General features: G+C 41.8%; 1 protein-coding gene across 1 annotated transcript in view; it reads right to left on the bottom strand.

Moving 5' to 3' along the window:
• Window positions 1-19,444, bottom strand: part of PRMT8 (protein arginine methyltransferase 8) — an 880,536-nt gene that overhangs the window by 819,636 nt on the left and 41,456 nt on the right. The gene's annotated exons all lie outside the window — the stretch shown is intronic.

Genomic DNA, 19,444 nt, shown 5'->3' with positions numbered 1-19,444 from the left:
TATGAGGAAAACAGAGGAGGAGAATTTCTTGCCAAAAGTTGCCAAGTCGGTACAGCTCGAAGAGAATGCTACAAGGAAACTGTGTGCTGAAAATAATGCGCTTGTACAAAGGGAGGAAGCTGTGCTTTGTGAATCTGTGGCATCTAGAGTTAATAGAGCAACTAGAATGAGACTGCTCCTGACAAGTATAAATATTTTGCATCATAGTAATTTTTATTTTATTTTTCTTGAGGGGAAAGATGTGTTATACTTTCATCTACTGTCTGTTGTATATTTGTTACATAGTCTTCATTAGTTAAGATAGTGTTATGGTTCATTGTTGTTTTGTTTCTCTTTAAACCCCTGGTAACTGATGTTTGGTAACTGCTTAGAATTTGGAATGTGCTGTGACACATTTCCTTTGGCTTCCAGGACAGCTGGTCTGGTGATGCTGTTCTGCTCAAATAAATCTACTTAACTCTTTCTGGAGATGTAGTTAGCTTTCCCGCAGCTTGTAATTAATAGCTACTCCTACACCCCCACCAAAGGTTTGTAACCTGGAAGGACTGCATTGGCAATGCTGGGCTTGGAAAGTGTGAGAGCCAAGATCGGATGATAAAAAACTAGATCACAACTGTGATAATTGCCAAATATTGGCTGGAAGGAAGCTTGTAATTTATGAGGAGGGCTGCCTTAATAAAGGTGAGGTGGAGCGGGCCTGCATGCTTAAAGGTTCGAATGCTGCCCACCTATGGCAGCAACCGCTTGTTCCATCACAGCAAAGCCTGCTGTGTTGATGTCACTTTGTAAAGTTTAGTTTCTAACAGGTACAGTGCCTCTTTGGGAGGGCATATTAAAACAAAGACATCATTACATCTCTTAGAGTCCGCCAGTATGCAATAATCTTAGAGTGATGTCAAAGTTTCTGCCTGGTTTACTGGTGTCATATGGGTAATGAGGAGTTTCTAATCCATAATAAATATTACATTTTTTAAACTGTATAAGGTATTCAGGAAGTTCATAGAGTGTAGCTATTGTATTATACCTTTATTTACTTGTTGTTATTAATAGGAAAAATGAACAGTTAAATGTTTTACTAACTGCATATTATCAGGCAACTTTTGGAGGTGATTTAGTTTTCAAAGTTGCACTATACAACTCTATTATTCAATCAATCAAGAAATTTGTAAAGCGCACTACTGACCTGTGAGGGTCTCAAGGCGCTGGGGGGGGGGAGGCGCTGCTACTGCTCAAACAGCCAAGTCTTGAGAAGTCTCCTGAAGTTAAGGAAGTCCTTGGTTCGATGCAGGTGGGTGGGAAGAGTGTTCCACATCTTAGCGGCGAGGTGCGAGAATGATCTTCTGCCGGTTGTAATTCTGCGGATGCGTGGACCGTTGCGAGGGCGAGGTCTGCGGAGTGGAACTGTTGGATCGGGTGTAGAAGGAGAGCCGTCTGTTGAGGTATTCTGGTCCAGTGTTGTGCAGTGCCTTTTGAGCGTGGGTGAGGAGTTTGAAGGTGATTCTCTTATTGACTTGGAGCCAGTGCAGATCTCTCAGGTGGCCTGTGATGTGGCAGTGGTGGGGGATGTCCAGAATGAGGCGTGCTGAGGCGTTCTGGATGCTTTGCAGCCTTTCCTTGAGTTTGGCCGTGGTTCCTGCATAAAGGGCATTGTCGTGGTCCAGTTTGCTGCTTACAAGGGCTTGGGTGACTGTTCTTCTGGTTTCCGTGGGGATCCATCTGTAAATCTTTTGGAGCATGCAGAGGGTGTTGAAGCACGAGAAGGAGATGGCGTTGACTTGCTGGGTCATGGATAGTGAGGAGTCCAAGATGAATCCTAGGTTGCGTGTGTGATCGGTGGGAGTCGGAGCGGGCCGGCCACCAGGAGTCATCTCATGCGGAATGGATGGAGCCAAAGATGAGGACCTCAGTCTTGTTGGAATTGAGTTTGAGGCAGCTGTTCTTCATCCATTCAGCCATGGCCTTCATTGCTTTGTGGAAGTTGGTCTTGGCTGTGTTCTGAGTGCTGAAGCTGTTGTGGATGTCTGCGATCTTGCGGTTTAAGTAGGAGGCTAGGTAGTCGCAGAGGTCTTGTGATGGCGGGATGTCGTTGGTGTTTCTGGGTCCAAAATGACTAGGTGTGTCTCCACACATGGAAAGCATTTGGTGAAGTTGGACACGGACGGCGGGCACAGTCACTACCTGGCCCCTGCCTGCCCCCACCCCAACACCAGAGTGGAAGCCAACAATTCTCAGCACTTATAAAACCACAGACTTCCCTCACCCTACACACCATCCCTGCCCAACAACCACCTAGCTGCACCAGGCCCCACATGATATTTGCCACAAAATCACAAAAGCTAGTAAATTGCATTGAAATAGTGCCTGAGATAGGAGGAAACATGCAAATTTGCAGCCGGTATTTCCAAATCTACAAATGTATCCCCCATTTTGAGGACTAACACCTGAAATGGTAGAACACAAGTGCACGAATAGAGCCAAATTCAGAGGTTGTGTGCCCCCGATATTCCACACAGTAGTTCTGTTTAATCGAAAAGAGGGTCAAAGTGCTAACATCATTTGTTTATTATTTTATAATATTCTCCTCCAGTCAGATATCCATTAAACAGGCACATGTGCTTTTAAGAATTCTTTGCATTTAAGGAGTTTGTGTAATATGATACGTTGATGGATCTCTTGTAATTGATTTTCCCCATAACCAATTAACTCAGGCAACTAAATGAATTTCCACTCGCATTAGCTTTAGAGCTTTGCAGTTCATTGCCCTGCCCTTTGTAAGAATGTTTCAGTGCTGCACTGTTTTGATGCTCATCTCCTGTAAGCAAGGGCTCAAAGTCTATTAATGAATGAGAGCTTTATACAACAATTGTGATTAGTAATCAATAAAGTGAAATAAATATATATGAGTTTACATCTAAGTAATGTTACACATATATTATGAGATACATGTGCCATTGAGACCACGGAAAAATACATTCTGTAATTTCCACTGCCCATATCTATTTTTTTTAAAGGATTACAAGACACAAAGTATGAAACAAATAACTACTAATTAAAGTTGCAAAGATTAAGGTTGCATAGTAACAATACAAAAAGGAATGGAAGAAACAACAGATAAACCTGAGACTGCAACGGAGATAAATACTTTCTTTTCTAACGTGTTCCATTTGTCGGTCTTGGCCACAGACAAGTCTAGCTGTGTATCTTTTGACGGAAGATCTGTGGTTTCTAATACATAACAAATGCTTGGGGTGGGCTTTAGATTAGCCCCTTGATCGTGATTGGGTGGCTTTCTTGTCTATCTCAGGTGTCTGCTTTTGAACTGACAGCTTTTCTTCAAGTGTTTTCATGCTTGCCCAACAAGCACACACACTCGCATAATGCCATTTCATCTTCTCTCCACACCGGCGACCCCCTCCCGCTTTCAGTTTTATAATATTTTTTTCCCTTTTATTTTTAATGAAGGCCTGGCAGCTGCTAATTGCCACCGAGCCGCTGGCTTAATCTTTTGTGCAATTATGCGTTTTATGTTTTTTTAAACTTTTAATTCACCATCCTAATACGGCCAGCCCACCATGTTAGATCTGAAAATTAAAAATGTCCGTCAAATGGCACTACTCAGGTGCGTGCACCACAAAGACGTTGGTGTCAAGTAATTAAGCTGAAGATATACATTTCTAAAGCAGTGAGGTAATTGACAGACAAACAGTAAGTAAACTTTGCTGTCCAATATACCCAGTGGAAGTTTTTACACACTAGTAATCGTAACCGAACTTGCCAGAGTCTAATGTTATATATAGACATACGCAGAGAAGAGGCGTGGCTCAAGACCCTTTTGGAACGGTGACACAACACTTTCACCTAATGGCATGCAGTTTTAGTCTCCTTTTAATATGAAGAGTGGTCCTAATATACGAAATTAGTTTGGCGGCCTCGGCACTGCCCCTAAATTGTGTGCTATAGCCTGTTGTGTATGCCTGCACCTCGTCACAAAAAGCAAGGCATCAATTCAGCACATTCAAAGAATGAATAGATAATTTGCCACATTAAACATGATGACTATACCGGTATTGGGACATTATTCTCTCTGTATCTACGTAAGCGAATCCTTCCTGTATTCTCCATCTTTAAAGGTTGTGCAAAAGAAAGTTAATGGCAGACCAACGCCACCAGCAGTGTAAGAAATGCGTCTGGTACATATTGTGAAGGCAATTTCATCGTTCCTAATGCTCTAAATCCGGCCCTTCTGCACACCATATATATAGATATATATATATATATTGTGCACTAGGCCCAAAAAAGTATTAAATAGAAGCACATCTTAAATGAATGTATACACATGGTAAAGTGTGCAGTCCGTGGTAAAGTCATAGAACCTGAAAGGATGAACAACATAACATATACTTAAAGAAATGTGCAATCGTTTGGAAGGACAGTTTACCAATCGGACAAAATCCCCTATACATTACATTACTGTTTACCTGCTTGCGTCCATTGCACTCTGACCATGTCAGTAACATCTACTAGCCTGAATAATTGAAAGCCCTTTTTAAAAAGGATACATTACTAGAATAAGCATTGGCAGAGCCAATGGCTCTACATCGGCTGCCAACCTTTTGTTTTGCCAAAGCTTTTTTAGATTTGTCATGTTTTGTTAGGGAAACTTCGTTCATCACTAAAAAATGGCTGAAAGTAAACATTGTTTTTAGTCTCAAAAACACACGTTTCCATAGTAAACTCTGGCGCTTAAGGAAGTATTTTCTGCGTGGATAATGCTCCTTGTGAAAGGTCAGAAGGACTTGAGTTACAGTGAATTTAGCCAACAGATGAGGTGGGCTGGCCCACTGCCCCACTCTATATTGTAGTATGTGGAAGAAAAATATGAATGGCACAATAACAGACCAATAGATGTTGACGGTTGGCTGACAGCCGTTATGCAAGTGTAGTATATATGGATTTTTAGTAAAACCAAAAGGTATTGGCTAAAGCTAGACCTAAAAAGTAAGCAAGTCAATCCGTACGCAAGAGTCCCATAATGCAGTACAAAGGAAATAAGAATTCTTTGCGTTAAAAGATGATTGTAAGTTAAATTAGGCCATTGGTGTTCCCCTATTATCCTCAAAGCAGCAAGTACCATGTTCAAGGGCAGAGAGATGGGCTATTTAATTAATATGCAAGGTGGTTCACATATGTTTCAGTTATATTCAGAAAGGGCATCTTGCACTATAGAAGTGAAAGAACATGAAACATACTTGTTTATAGGTATGAGTAAATATACATGTAAATGTTACATTAAGCTAAAGCAGGTACAGAGACCACCAAGGGATGCTATATGTAATATCCCTCCAGCCCCTTGTCCTCCTTCAAAGATCAAACTTAACCTCCTCGTGCACTTTTAGCTAGCATACCATGTGCCGCAGACTACTACATACATATTTAACCCACTTATTTAAATATATTTATTACCTCCTTACCTGCCACAAATCAATTAGATGCAATTCCAGAATGTAGAGGAAAGCATAGCTAGGCCAGATCTGTGGGCAAACTGAAGCACTGCTCTAGGACACGGGACTTGGCCTATCTGCCTTGCACGCTTCCATTTGCTGCAGCGACTCCTTCCATGTCATAGTTGGACGAGTCAGAAGTGATCTGGAGTACGCTGTGATTCTGAGGTTCTCGGGGGAAAGGGGATAGAAGAATATAAGACCCCCGACCAGAAATTCTCCTCTTTGTGCTCTAACCGACAGAGAGATGTGTAGTCAATGTGCCACTGTTTACAGGAACTATTTACTTTTATCATGGATGATGGATGTACCCTTTGTTATTACATTTGTGTATTTAAGAAGATGGTTGGATCTTATCGCCCTATCATATTATTAAACACAGAATGAAATATCCATGTAAATCTTCGCAAACCAATTATATTATGTTTCTGGCTTTAGCCTTTTAGATTTGTCCACATGATATTCTGCAACAGTGAGTTGCTGATATTGATGTCAGCAGTAATGTAGGAAGGTGAAAGCCTTCGTATCTTCGTATTCGTAACTCAGGTGATTAAAATTCTCGGTTTCATAGGTGTTAAACACAAAGTTCCTGTGGGAAAGTCAACCTTTTAGCATGTTCAACCCAATGTTTTTGAATGATACTGGTGGTAACTGACCCTGACTGTGCCCTGGGCTCTGCTAACAGCCCATGGCCAGTGCTCTGAATAAAAGGTATCTGGTCAAATGGTACAATGTTATAATTCCAAATGGCAGTGGCAGACACTGTTAGACCCTAGTAGATAATGGGGTAAGGGGGATTTAAACTACCTTTAAATCCCTAGTATATCATATGGCAGGGACGTTTAGAGGACCAGAGATTTCCTGCACTGTAGTGTGCACTACTGTGGTGCCTGCTGTCATTTTTAAAGGAAGCCCTGACTTGCAGACTGTCTTTAAAAAATAAAATATGTGCAAATTCAACTTTGGGATTCAAGGTACTTCCTAAGTGATAAGCTTCCTTATTTTTAAATATACATCACCCCAAGGTCTCCCCTAGATGCCTCAGGGGTGGGGTGCGATGCAATTAGAAGCAGGGACATTATAAAATATGTTTTATATGCACTAGTGAGATAAAACTGCACCTTTCATTTTCTTCTATTGTGAATACTTAGTTTCAAAAGATAAAATGGGAATAATTTCCAATAAGCCAAGGTATGGCTAGAAGGGAGCTAGATTTGTCATGAAATGACTCAAATTACTGTCAATGATAAATCGAACAACTTGTCCTTGTTGAATTTATCATAACTTGTACAGACAAGAAGCTATAGGACTTTCTTTTTTGTAAGATGAATTCTAGCTTGCTAGTGGTCTCTCCTGATTGGTCAGCCCTAACAGGATTAGCCAGGCTGCTTGGATGAGGTGATAAATGGCCTGCCCTGAGCAAAGGCTATCTGATGGGGGAGTGTTAGAAATGGGGTCTTTGGTCGGCAGTCAGGTTACTCCCTGTCCAAGCAAGGACCGTCACTCTAGTCAGGGTAAGTCACACACAATCCAAATTATCCTGTGCCCACCCTCTGGTAGCTTGGCACTGAGCAGTCAGGCTTAACTTAGAAGGCAATGTGTAAAGTATTTGTGCAATAAATCATACAATAACACAGTATAGCACCACAAAAATACACCACACAGTGTTTAGAAAAATATATAATATTTATCTGGATATTTGCAGGTCAAAATGATCAAAGATGCATTAAGTAACTGTAGAGATATCACTGAAAAGTGATATAAAGTGTCTTAGGTCTTTTAAAAGCAAACAAAGTCTCTTTTTAGCACAAAATACCTGGTTCGTGTGAAAAATCTCCGCAATGGGCTGCAGAGGAGGAGAATCGTGGAAACAAAGGGGGTGTGCGTTGATTTCTCGGACCGCACACAGTGATGCGTCATTTAGTTTCCACGCAGGGACGGCTGTGCGTCGATTTCTGGTGCTTGGTTGTGGATCCTCTTCGGGTTGTGGGGTTTTCAGATGCCACAGGGTCTGTACGTGGAATCCTGGGTTTGTGGAGTGGAGTCACAAGCGCTGCATCGTTCCGGCGGGCATTGCGTGGAAATTTCTTCCGCACGGCAGGCGCTGCGTTGATTTCCCCTCTGGAAGTCAGGCCGCATCATCCCAGGTCGTCTGTGCGTCGATCCGGTGAGCCGTGAGTCGTGAGTCGAAGTTCCGGTCGAAACGCAGCCGCTGCGTCAATCTTCTCCTTGCAAAGTTGGGCTGCGTCGTTCCGATTCGGCTTGTGAATTTCTCACAGCGGGGCAGGCTGTGAGTCATTTTTAGCAAGCTGTGCATTGAATTTTTGCCACATAAGGAGTCCAGTTGCAAGAGAGAAGTCTTTTTGGTCCTGAGACTTCAGGGAACAGGAGGCAAGCTCTATCCAAGCCCTTGGAGAGCACTCCTTCACCACGGCCAGGGAGCAGCAAGGCAGCAGTCCTTCACAGAAAGCAGTCAGGTGAGTCCTTTGGGCAGCCAGGCAGTTCTTCTTGGCAGGATGCAGGTTCTGGTTACAAGTTTCTTCTCCAGGAGGTGTCTGAGTTGGAAGGGGCAGAGGCCCTGTTTATATACCCAAATGTGCCTTCGAAGTGGGGGAGACTTCCAAGAGTGGCTTAGAAGTACACCAGGTCCCCTTTCAGTTCAATCCTGTCTGATAGGGTCCCAGTAGGGGGTGTGGCAGTCCTTCGTGTGAGAGCAGGCCCTCCACCCTCCAAGCCCAGGAAGACCCATTCAAAATGCTGATGTATGCAAGTGAGGCTGAGTATCCTGTGTTTGGGGTATGTCTGAGTGAATGCGCAAGGAGCTGTCAACTAAACCCAGCGAGACGTGGATTGTAAGGCACAGAAAGATTTAAGTGCCGAGAAATGCTCAATTTCTAAAAGTGACATTTCTAAAATAGTAATATTAAATCCAACTTCACTAGTCAGCAGGATTTTATATCACCATTTTGGCCATACTAAATATGACCTTCCTACTCCTTTCAGATCAGCAGCTACCACTCAAATGATATATGAGGCCAGCCTAAATGTTAGCCTATGAAGGGAGCAGGCCTCACAGCATGTTTAAAAATGAATTTGGGAGTTTTACACTACCAGGACATGTAAACTACATAGGTACATGTCCTGCATTTTGCCTACACAGCAACCTGCCCTATGGGTTACCTAGGGCATACCTTAGGGGTGTCTTATATGTAGAAAAAAAGGGGAGTTTTTGGCTTGGCAAGTACTTTTAAATGTCAAGTCAAATGGGCAGTGAAACTGCGCACACAGGCCTTGCAATGGCAGGCCTGAGACAAGTTTATGGGGCTACTTAAGTGGGTGGCACAACCAGTGCTGCAGGCTCACTAGTAGCATTTAATCTACAGGCCTTGGGCATATATAGTGCACAGTACTAGGGACTTATAAATAAATTAAATAGTCCAATTGGGTATGATCCAATGTTACCATGTTTAAAGGGAGAGAGCATATGCACTTTAGCGCTATTTAGCAGTGGTAAAGTGTGCAGAGTCTAAAAACCAGCAAAACTGTCAGGTCTAACAGGGAGGAAGGCAGATACTGAGGCCAGGTCAGGAAACGGGCTGGATAAATCCATCTGAGGCTTCAAAAAGGAAGCCAGTCGGAAAAAGAATGCAGCCATGCCTGCCCTCTCACCCTGTAACCCACAGATAGATAGTGGATTTAGGAAAGGAATTTGCAGATGTTCAGGGGGGGTGAATGGAAATGAGCTACTTCAGTGTGTTGGCTTAGTCAGGTCTTGCTCCTCTAGAGGAAAATCATCCATCTTGGAATGTTAAAATGCAGTAATTTATGGGACAAGAAGATACCACAGTTTGGAGGAAGTTGTCATGCTTCTAGGAGGAACCCTGCAGCTCACTGGACAAGGATGGCCACTGACTGTCCCCCAAGATGATTGAATAAAAGTGGCTGATCTGCATTGGAATTCAGATCTGCTGCCTGAAACCACAAGAATAAGGACTGCCCTGCTGGAACTCCCGGTCTGCAAACCCGAGGACTGCATTCTGAAGTAATGGTCCTGTTGCACACTGGAACAACAGCCTCAAACACTTTGGCTCGATTTTAAAAGGACTCAGGAGTGGACTCCTGAAAGCAATAGGTTAAAAAAGCTTCCCTGCACCAGCTTCCACATCAGTCCCCAGCCCGGAGTGAGTCCAGAGAACTTGCAAGGATTTGGCCTGGTGCATTGTGGGAATTGTAGTCCCAATGACCCAAGGAGCAACTCAGAGATTCTGGAACCTTGTATTGGGGTTTTGGACCACTTTCCTGTCTCAAGAAACATTTCTGGAAGTAAGTGTAAAAGTGTTACATTGCAGAGGGCTGGAACTCATGACTGTGTCCCGGTCCAGTGCAACCTTCCCTTTGAGCGCTTTTCACTTCTAAGTGCTAGTTTTACTTTTAATCTTTAAAAATTCATATCCCACATTAAAGGTAATGCCACTCACATTCAAAACAGTGCTGTTCGCTGCCATATTTGTAGTTTTGTATTAAAAAATGACTGAAATAGTTAATTCAGGTAAAAACTCTACCTGAAAATGCCACTCACAGTCAAAAATTACCCAAACTGTACATCTCACATAAAAAGTTCTTCCCAAAACTATGTGATGTGGAGTAATGGCATTATCTCTGTAATTTTGGTTAGATTTTGTTAAGCGAAATTAACAAAATTATGGCAAATACTATAACATGAATACAATTTGCCCAGGCTTGGTAAGTATAGAATAGCTGAAAGGGAGTTATTGGCCATCAAGACAACACTGTCATAATATGACATTATTTATTTAAGACAAAAAGTTACTGTTTTCACTGACCAACAACATTTGCTATTCCTAAAATCAGCCAAAACTCTTAGAGCCAGACAAATAAGATGGTCCCTTTTTCAGAATACAACATTGCTAGAATCTATTGACCATGACAAGTAAACAAGAAGGCAGTTGCACTATTTCAAAACCTGGTTGTTCAGGGATCTACAGAAATGGCTAAAGAAAACCCAATTATCCTGCAAATAAATTCATTATGATTTCAACTGTCGATAAAGTCAGAGGAAATGTCCTTAGAAACAATGACAGAGTGGGTCAAGAAAGGTAAAAAAAGACAGCTAAAGATGATTTACCTTGGTGTGATCAGATATTGTACCTTACTACAAAAGCCGTTAGAAATCAGATGTCAAAAGAAACACATGAATTACCATTAGCAGTTCATCCTGGAATCAAGAAAACTATGTAATATGTCAAGTGATATTTCACATGTGATATTTTTGAAAGAAATAATAATGCTCATCAAAAAAGCATGGCTCTATTACAACCACTATAAACACCATCATAACTTTGGCACACTATAACTATTGATTTTATAGTGGATCATCACCAGACAGTGTACCAAAATGACACATTTTATTCCAACCAAGAGAAACCTCTCACCATCATAAACAGTGAACTATTCTAACAAAACATTGCCAAGTTACATAGTCTACCCACTATAGTAATATCTGACCAAGAAGTAGAATTCATATCCACATTCTGAAGAGAATTTAATGGTGAGCTTAAATTGGAGATCCAATTTTCGCCACCCTATCATCCCCAGTTGGATGATCAAACAGAAAACAATCAACCTGGAAGTAGGAATGTATTTGAGATTTATATACAGGATCAATCATTCAAGGTGAATCTTTTACCACTTGTGGAATTCTGACACAATAATACCATCTATTTATCTACTGGAGTAATTACTTTCTTCAGTCTTCAAGGTTTCCATCCACAATTTATCAAATACATTCTAAAATAAAATTCCTTAAACCCACCTGTTCAAGAAATAGTGAAAACGCAAGAGAAAATACTCAAATATCTAACCGAAATTCAAACTAAAGCAAAGATAAGCTACAAGAAATAAGCAGATACAAGAGAGGCCCTGAAATATCAAATGTGCTAGAAGCTCACTGGACAACATTATAAATAGGTAAGGAGATGACTTGCTATGGAAGTCCCAGCTCATTCAGAAAGGTACTTAAATCCCCCTTTTCAGAGAACACCATCCTAAGCTGGGAACATATTAAATGGTATCTTATTCTCTCTTCAATTTGGCAACTAGGGCCCAAAAGATCCCAAATGTCATTGTGAAAATATCAAAATACTACTACATTTTCATCATGTTACTTCATTTGCTAGAACGCACAGGAGGCATTGCCCAAGTACATGATAACAGGAGGATAGTGACTGGTTGCTACAACTCCCCAATGGAAAGAAGCAGTTATCATGTTTGTAGTCCTTGTTGCAAAAGCAGGGAGGAATTGCTTTAACAGGACCTTTCTTCTTTACATACTGTATACTAGTTTGTTTTTAAATCTCACTCTATTTATCACTTTGCATTGTTTGAATGGGGGTTCTTAGTTATATAAGTATCATGTTATTCTTAACTGCTGCAGAACTGAATTCGAGCTAGGTATAGCAAGCATTGCAATTGTACAGGGGCTACAGTGAAATTGTCAATATGGCTGCAATCCTGAAGTTATAATAGAGTTAGGTTTGTGTAATATCCCCTTCTTAGATAGCAAGAAACTGTTTTTTAATTGGTACACTCGCCATCTGCCCTCTTGGGTGAAAGTCTTGTTGCTGTATTCAACACTGGAGTGAGGCAGAAACTTAAACCAATATCCTGCACCAAAAGCAAGCCTGTCTCTGTTCCACCTGCCACCAGATCAGACTGCAGCCAAAAATACTGCATGTTTGGGTTTAAAATGGAAGGTAAGCCTGAAGTATTGACTTTAGAGACTGGAAGCATAAGAAGCAACCTTCTCCCCTCGACCTCTAGCATCTAGAAACATTGATGTTAGGGTCAGCAGTAGGCCTGTGGCTATGTGCCTGCTGATATAGTTGCAGGTGCTGCCAATTTTGTGTTTATAGGCTTACATAACTCACATTTTATCATCATTGCCACTAGAAACCAGGTGAGGTCAGAGACGTCAGGAGAAGCATGGCTTGAAGCCCTTGCTATGCGCATGAATACATTTAAGAAACTGCCGTACATTTAAGAACCTGTAGTATGGTCATACTTTTCGGGCTGCATTTGGGATTTCTTTAGTTTCATATGTAGACAACACTCAACTTATTTTTTTCATTAGTCATGAGCCGGATGGTCAATCCATATGCCTCGGTCCATGTATTATGGCAGTGGTCAACTGGATGAACCACTCAGCTTTAAAACTCAATGGAGAGAAGACAGAACTGTTGATTCTGGGTAAGTAATCTCCTAATTTGCTAAATTTGGGATGACCTTGTGTCTTGGGCACCCAGCCTTCCCCTAAGCTGGCTGTAAAAAGTCTGGGTATGTGGTTGGATAAATATTTGACTATGGATACCCAGGCAATTTAGCTTGATGCTACCTGCTATGGGTTGCTGAAAGACCTGAGGAAAGTAATCCACCTCCTTCCACCTTAATCAAAAAGGCAAGTGGTCCAGGCACTTATCCTTTCATGGCTGGACTATGGAAACATGCGTTATGCGGTAGCTCCCAAGTCAGCAATTAACAAATAGCAAGTAGTGCAGAACTCTGGCACCTGTCTTCTCTGTAATATTCCTCAACATCAGTCTGCCCAGGCAAGCTCTAAAAATGCTTCATTGGCTACTGGTAGCTCAAAGGATCAAATTTAAATCTCTCCTCGTTGCACGCAGTTCACTTACCCGGATTACCAAGATTGGGCATTCATGGATTACCCCCTAGAACCCTGCAAGCTCTCTGTGTTCCTGCAATGCCCATTTAGTTAGGGCTTCCTGTTGTGCACAGAACTAGGAGAGGAGGCCGTTCCTTTTAGAACAATGTTGCCAAGATTTGGAATTCTTTGGCTACTCCTTTGCGGGCCTCTGAATCGGTAATGTCATTCCATGAATAGCTTAAGACTTGCCTAGTTGCACATTCCTTCTGACTTCTTTGCTAAGGATGGGTTGCTTTTGTTTTATCTGCTTTATTTTTTTAATGTGCGGTACACTCCAGTGCTGGGATGCCTCAGGGTAGCTATATGCATTACACATGCTTAATAATAATAATAATAAGAAGAAGAAGAAGAAGAAGAAGAAGAAGACAGTTGTACATCTAATTCAGAGGTTTATGGGACATGGTTATACAGATTTCTTTTTGACAGGTATTGCAACCATTTTTTCAATAAATACATCTTCTGTCTGCTGCTATGTCTGAAATTGTCCTAACCAATATGAGCTGCCATCTGCCAATTAAATTGTTTCATTAAGGTATGCATTTTCATGTGTTTCATATCCAGGAAAGGGAACATTTTTTTTTCTTAATGTTATTCTTGTCTTAATTTGAGTATGAATCTATAACACCAAAGAGCATATGCAGGTCTGCAATTGGTTATTGATGCCGGGAGGAACTGGCTTTAAAATGATATAATATCTGTGTGCAGAATTCATTCACATGCAGCACGCCTTCCAGGAAATAATTGTGGTTTTTTTTTGCAGTGAAAATCTAGTTGTAAACTGGAAAGATAACATTGGAATATCTGCAGTTGTCCTCCAGGCACATCTTGCTAGGCAGTCACTATTATTTTTTAATCTTTAGCTTCCAGAGCTACACTTTAACAAAAACACTTGCAAAAACAGTACTAAGCACTAGTATTACTATTAAATACATGTATATAGCACCTAATACTCCTACATCTCTATGCATGGTGTTAGACTTGGCATCCTTGGCGTGGTCTCCCCTAAAGTTTTGCCCCTGTTTCCCAGGTTGTTGATGTGTGCTGGACTCTGTTTTGCTGTTTTTGTTACACTAGGCACTTTACCACTGCTATCCAGTGCTAAAGTGCAAGTGCTCCTATGTAAAATGTATGTGCAATTGGATTTCCATGATTGGCATATTTGATTTACTGGTAAGTCCGTAGTACAGTGCACTAGAGGTGCCCAGGGCCTGTAAATCAAATGCAACTAGTGGGCCTTCAGCACTGGTTGTGCCACCCACATTAGTAGCCCTGTAAACATGGCGCAGACCTGCCACTGCAGTTTCTGTGTGTGCAGTTTTAAACTGCCAATTCGACTTGGCAAGTGTACCCCCTTGCCAGGCCTAAACCTTCCCTTTTCTTACATGTAAGACACCCCTAAGGTAGGCCCTAGGTAGCCCCATGGGCAGGGTGCAGTGTATCCTTAAGGTAGGACGTATACTAACGTGTTTTATATGTCCTAACAGTGAAATACTACCAAATTCGTTTTTCACTGTTGCAAGGCCTATCTCTCTCATAGATTAACATGGGGGCTACCTTTAAATATGATTAATGTGTAGATTCCCTTTGGGAGCAGATTGACATATGGAGTTTGTGGTCTCTGAACTCACAATTTAAAAATACATCTTTTAGTAAAGTTGGTTTCGAAGTTGTGTGTTTGAAACTGCTACTTTTAGAAAGTAGGTACTTCCTTGCTTAAACCATTCTGTGACTCTGCCTGTTTGTGGATTCCCTGTCTGGGTCAGTTTGACAGTTGGGTTGGTTGCACCTCTCTCTAGACAGTGACACAAAGGAAGCTGGGGTGTAGCCTGCATATCCTGATGAGACATCTGTGCTTTGAGGGGGAGAAGGAGTGCTCACTTACACATGAAAGGGCTGTGCCTGCCCTCACGCAATGCAGTCTCCAACCCCCTGGTGTGTGTCTGGGGCCTGGCCTGAGCAAGGCAGGATCTCACAAATAAAAGAGACTTTCCTTTGAAGTAGACCTACTTCAAAGGCCAAAATGGGTGGAAGAAGAGCACTCAAACCCCTGAAAAATTAGATTGCTCCTGGAAATCAAGAGGAACCTCTGTCAAGGAGAAGAGCTGAAGAGCTGAAGAGCTGAGGAGAAGTGCTGCCCTGCCTGTGACTGTGCTTTGTGGAGCTATCCTGAAGTTGCTGCTTCTGCCTGTGAAAGGGAACAGAAACTGTACTTTGTTGTGCATTCCTGCTTGGAAAGAAACCTCCAAGGGCTTGACCTGAGCTTGTCTCCTGTTGTTGAAGTCTCAGGGCCATCAAAACTTCCCCTGCCAGCACATGGACTCGCTGCTGAGACTCCTGCCCTGCCAAGTGGTGCCATATCCAGTTCCTGGGGCCTTGAAAGGTAAAGCTCTCAGACCAAGACTGAAAATCCATGCACAGACTGCCGTGCGGGGAAATTTTCAACGCACCTTCCGACACGCGGCTGAGAAATGACACGCCACCGGCTTCGTGACTGAAATCTACGCTCCACCTGCATCGCGGCTGGAAGATCGACGCACGCGGCTGGTGAAATGACGCGCAACACCCGCTGACGGAGGCTGTTAATGTTGCAACCCCATATAGCGTGGTTTTCTGGTATCGTGCGACCGGATTTTCAACGCAAATCTCGCTGGATGCGGAAAAATGACGCAAAGCCTGCCCGGACCCGAGGTGCCTGTCCGGATCTATGCATCAGTCTCCCGCGGAGAGGAAAAATGATGCATGCCGACCTGACCGGAGAAGGAACGATGCACGGTCTTGCTTGCGAGTGAGAAATCGCCACATTGCTGGCCCTTTTTCAATGCATACTCGCCCGTGCTGTGTTATTTTGACGCAACTCAGGTACCTTTTCACGCTAACTGTGTTTCCACTGTTTTCTAAGGATTTAAGACTCTTTTTGCTTTTTAATTTATAACTTGACTTGTGTATGGTGGATTTTTGCCATTTTGGTCTTGTTTTGTTTAGATAATATTACCTATTTTTCTAAACCTGCATCGTGTCATTTTGTAGTGGTTTCACTGAGTTACTGTGTGTGTTGGTACAAACACTTTACACATAGACTCTGAAGTTAAGCCTGCCTGCTTGTGCCAAGCTACCAAGGGGGTGAGCGGAGGTTAACTGAGGGTGATTCTCCATTACCCTGACTAGAGTGAAGGTCCTTGCTTGGACAGGGGGTAACCTGATTGCCAACCAAAAACCCCATTTCTAACACATGGTCTGTATGTGATTTAGTCCACCACGGCAAACGTAGCACAAGAAAATATATGTTTTCAGTTGCTTTTTTAAAATTTATTTTCGAGGATTGTGAACTGAGTACTGAGGAGCATTTACATCCAGGATCGGACTGGCCCATAGAGCAATCAGGTAGTGCCCAAAGTGCTGCTCTGACAGGTCAATGTGCGGACCAAAGTTTTCACTATTTGTGGGGCAGTTTTTTTTTTACTTTTGATTTCCTGATATTAAAACAAACATCGCATGCAGCAAGTTGAAATCAATGCTGTCTTCCATATCTTGCAAAACTCATGCAATTACAAGTTAAAAACTGCCCAAATTTTCAAAAACGTTTCTCTTTTTAGCTAATTCACTAATGGGGGTCTCTTTCATTTTGGTGCCCGGGTATATTGACTTTCTTATACCAACCCCGTCTATTTCTTTTAGATAAAACTTTAAAGGCGAACTCTATTAGTAGGGGAAGGTTAGAGCACCTATTGTGTGAGAAGACTCACATGGTGCTAACGAGGTAATGAGATATGGAGGGCCCATATTGAGTATAAATTTAAATGGGGACAGTTTGAATGTATTATGTTGCACACAGCAAGCCAATATAATGCACCTCTGTGTGTAGAGATGTGTACAATAGTCCATGTGTGAGTTTACCACTATGTCTGTCATAAGGCTCCTTTGTTTGTTCAGAGTAGTGGGCAGGTATGGAATGCAAGGTTTAGCTGAAAAAGGAGTTTTTGACCACACTTCGAATTTAGGGAATCAAAGTCATAAGTGAATTGAGATAAATCCCCTGGCTTTTGTAGGTGACTCTGGGTGTTTGCTCGAGAAATTCAAGAGGGTTCACATAAAAGAAAATTAGTCTGCTTTTTTTGATTGAAAAATATATTTAAATTTTTTTCTGCTATTCAATTGCAGTTAGCGAGATGTAATTCAGTGTTGGACCACTAAGAGAAATTTCAGTAAATCTTTGAAGGTGGTTGAAATGATGTTACCTTAATGTGTATGTGAGTGTCATTGGCGTACAGCTGTACCCATGTGTTAAATGTACTTAGCAGGACCAGATACATATTAACTAACGTAGGCAAAAGTGGAGAGTCATGAGGGGCACTTTAAAGATCACTTGTGAATGACAATCTTGCGTCTGGTCTGCCTCCATCTCTCAATAGCAGTGACTATGAATAGATCTTCCATAAATGGTGATACAGTCCTAAAGACTCAGATAAGGCTCAAAATCAATTGAAGCAACCATGCAGTGGATATCGTGGGGAGCTTAAGGCATGTGTTACCAATTCCATTGTGTCTCAGATGGACTACCACCACTATGCTGGTACATGATATTATGATGAACTAAGGTGAAAGTTTCACCTTTTTGTATTTATTCATTTTTGTGAAAATGCACTATAACCACATTTAGACAAGTAAACAAAACTGTAGGAAATGACCACCTGTCACATGGTCTAACCTTATATTTTTGCCCGATATGTTTTTGCTGGCTGTAGAACTCTGTGCACTTTTTCCTGCTATTCAGTAGTAGAGTGCATGTGCTCTAATATATTGGCATATTAACTTACCTATAACACCCTAGTATGTGGTCGAGTTTACCCACCCCTGTGAGCTAAACACCACTAGTGGACTCAGTAAGTAAGTAAGTCAATCAAATTTTATTTGGTTGAGAGGCAACCATAAAAGTGCAAATAGTATTAAAAATCAAACACTACAATCTAGTTTCATATATACCTTGCCAGTAAATTCGGGATATTGACCCATACCAAGCAGAACTTTTGTGACAACTGTTCAATAAAGACCACTACTTACGACTGGGATTTGACCCCACAAATGAGATTAAAAAATTAATCAGTGATTTAACTGAGAAGGGCTTGCAGAAAGGTTTTTTGAAAAAGAATGAGTTTTTATACCTCCATACCAAATTCCTCAGGACTCCAATCATCTACACCTTACCCAAAATTAATTAGAATACTTAGGTAGCACCTGGACGCCCCATTGTCTCAGGTTGTGGGTCAATTCTTGAACCTCTGGGCCGTTATATTGACTTTTTCATTAAGGAATATGTACCTAACACACAATGCTATGTTAGGGATACAATGGATATGATTGGTCAGATGGAACACTTACTCTTTGACCCCAATACTAGTCTTCTCTGCACATTAGATGTAGAAACTCTATACCAATATCCTGCAGGAGGAAGGGATTAAAGTTATTTTAAGTATTCTTGACACCAGGACCCGCCCGCACATGGTCACCACTTGCTTTATTGTCCAACTTCTTGAAATACGCCTTCCCCATAAAAATGTTTTCAGGTGATGGTCAGTTTTATTAACAAATCGATGGGACTTCTTGGAAGGCCATCTTTGCCCCTAATTTTGGTATACTCTTTAAGGACAATTTAAAGGTGAACGATATTCTTTCAGGACATAACGAATTTCAGAGCCATAGTACTTTTTGGAAGAGGTATCTTGATAATATATTTTTTTTATTTGGAATGGCTCTGAAGGGACCCTCAATGAATTTCACAAATGTCTTACTAACAACGATAAGGGTCTCAAGTTCACACTCATACGTAGTAGATCAGAGATTGTTTTTTTGGATCTATTAATAAAAAACTCTGATGGTGAACTTGTTACGTCTTTGCATCATAAGCCTACTGAACACAACACTCTGCTCAGGCATAATAGAAATCATCCGCGTGCTCTCAGGGATTCCCTATCTTATTTCCAATTCCTCTGGAATGGGAGAAATTGTTTCTTCAGACATTATTTTTTCAGAGAGGCTTATGTTTTTGCAGAAATACTATGGCCCTCATTCTAACCGCGGCGGGCGGCAGTAGCTGCCCGCCATGCGGTAACCGCCATATGGCCGCTCCGGGGTCAAAAGACCGCTGGGGCCATTTCAACTTTCCTGCTGGGCCGGCGGGCGCTAGCCAAGTTAGCGCCCGCCGGCC

Source organism: Pleurodeles waltl, chromosome 4_1 (genome assembly GCF_031143425.1).
Source record: "Pleurodeles waltl isolate 20211129_DDA chromosome 4_1, aPleWal1.hap1.20221129, whole genome shotgun sequence".
NCBI classification, from domain to species: Eukaryota; Metazoa; Chordata; class Amphibia; order Caudata; family Salamandridae; genus Pleurodeles; species Pleurodeles waltl.
Note: the sequence above shows the minus strand (reverse complement) of the source record. Positions and strands in the feature narration are given on the sequence as shown.